This window comes from Styela clava, unplaced genomic scaffold, assembly GCF_964204865.1.
Source record: "Styela clava unplaced genomic scaffold, kaStyClav1.hap1.2 HAP1_SCAFFOLD_96, whole genome shotgun sequence".
Taxonomy (NCBI): domain Eukaryota; kingdom Metazoa; phylum Chordata; class Ascidiacea; order Stolidobranchia; family Styelidae; genus Styela; species Styela clava.
Window position 1 is genome coordinate 53,703 of NW_027556760.1, and position 2,319 is coordinate 56,021.

General features: G+C 54.8%; 1 pseudogene; it reads left to right on the top strand.

Annotated features, from left to right (window-relative positions):
* Positions 1-1,516: 1,516 nt before the first annotated feature.
* On the top strand, positions 1,517-2,319 carry LOC144419765 (small subunit ribosomal RNA; annotated as a pseudogene; the record flags this gene model as incomplete).

Consider the following 2,319-nt stretch of genomic DNA (forward strand, 5'->3'; position numbering starts at 1 on the left):
AAACGTGCAAGCATACTAACCTAACCCTAGGTAAGGCATGTCAGAGCGAAAGACAGTAATTTCGAATGAGCCAAGAAAGAGCGGTGCGGGGCCGGTCGGAGCGCACCCTTTTCTCGGTGGCTGGCGGGCGAGAGAGTGCTGCGTCGCCGGCATCGGCGTCGAAAAGAAGCCGAGCCGAAAAAAGTTAAAGTACAAACGTGCAAGCATACTAACCTAACCCTAGGTAAGGCATGTCAGAGCGAAAGACAGTAATTTCGAATGAGCCAAGAAAGAGCGGTGCGGGGCCGGTCGGAGCGCACCCTTTTCTCGGTGGCTGGCGGGCGAGAGAGTGCTGCGTCGCCGGCATCGGCGTCGAAAGAAGCCGAGCCGAAAAAAGTTAAAGTACAAACGTGCAAGCATACTAACCTAACCCTAGGTAAGGCATGTCAGAGCGAAAGACAGTAATTTCGAATGAGCCAAGAAAGAGCGGTGCGGGGCCGGTCGGAGCGCACCCTTTTCTCGGTGGCTGGCGGGCGAGAGAGTGCTGCGTCGCCGGCATCGGCGTCGAAAGAAGCCGAGCCGAAAAAAGTTAAAGTACAAACGTGCAAGCATACTAACCTAACCCTAGGTAAGGCATGTCAGAGCGAAAGACAGTAATTTCGAATGAGCCAAGAAAGAGCGGTGCGGGGCCGGTCGGAGCGCACCCTTTTCTCGGTGGCTGGCGGGCGAGAGAGTGCTGCGTCGCCGGCATCGGCGTCGAAAGAAGCCGAGCCGAAAAAAGTTAAAGTACAAACGTGCAAGCATACTAACCTAACCCTAGGTAAGGCATGTCAGAGCGAAAGACAGTAATTTCGAATGAGCCAAGAAAGAGCGGTGCGGGGCCGGTCGGAGCGCACCCTTTTCTCGGTGGCTGGCGGGCGAGAGAGTGCTGCGTCGCCGGCATCGGCGTCGAAAGAAGCCGAGCCGAAAAAGTTAAAGTACAAACGTGCAAGCATACTAACCTAACCCTAGGTAAGGCATGTCAGAGCGAAAGACAGTAATTTCGAATGAGCCAAGAAAGAGCGGTGCGGGGCCGGTCGGAGCGCACCCTTTTCTCGGTGGCTGGCGGGCGAGAGAGTGCTGCGTCGCCGGCATCGGCGTCGAAAGAAGCCGAGCCAAAAAAAGTTAAAGTACAAACGCGATGCTAATGAGCGAGCCGTTGTCTCGACTAATATGTAGGGGGCGTTCGATCGAGCGTCTGGCTTGAGCGCTTGTCGGCCTAGCAGAACGGTCGCATTGTTATGCCCGGGTTTTAGGCACCGCTGCAGGCGGCCGGCAGAGCTCTTGTTTGTGCGAAACTGAATGGATCGAGCCCGAGAGAGGGCGAGCAAAGAAAAAAACGCAAATCGCTCCGCCTGGCACTGCCGGCGAGAGCGTGGACGTCGCGGCCAGCGACTGTCGAAGCTGAGTACGGCCGCAGGCGATCGCCTCGGTCTTAAACGAATGCGACGAGCACGCGCCGGGCGGCCCAGCAAGGGCCGAGCGCAGCTGTCGCAGCTATCTGGTTGATCCTGCCAGTAGTGATATGCTTGTCTCAAAGATTAAGCCATGCAGGTGCAAGTACGAGTTCTCGTAAAGCGAAACTGCGAATGGCTCATTAAATCAGTCTTGGTTTATTTGGTCTCGTAAGCGAAGTGGATAACTGTGGTAATTCTAGAGCTAATACATGCATTAAGCGCCGACTTCGGGAGGCGCGCTTTTATCAGATCAAAACCGACCGGGTTCGTCCTGTGACGTTTGATGACTCTGGATAACCACGCGGATCGTACGGTCTCTGCACCGACGACGTATCATTCAAGTGTCTGCCCTATCAACTGTCGAAGGTACGCTACGTGCCTACCTTTGTGATAACGGGTAACGGGGAATCAGGGTTCGATTCCGGAGAGGGAGCCTGAGAAACGGCTACCACATCCAAGGAAGGCAGCAGGCGCGCAAATTACCCATTCCCGACACGGGGAGGTAGTGACGAAAAATAACAATACAGGACTCTAACGAGGCCCTGTAATTGGAATGAGTACATCCTAAAACTCTTAACGAGTATCCCATTGGAGGGCAAGTCTGGTGCCAGCAGCCGCGGTAATTCCAGCTCCAACAGTGTATGCTAAAGTTGTTGCGGTTGAAAAGCTCGTAGTTGGATTTTGGGCGAGCGCCGCCGGTCCGTCGCAAGGCGTGTCACTGGTTGCGTTCGCCTCACCTTCGGTTCTCCGTCGGTGCTCTTGACTGAGTGTCGGCGGTGGCCGATAAGTTTACTTTGAAAAAATTAGAGTGTTCAAAGCAGGCTGTTCGCCTGCATAGTGTTGC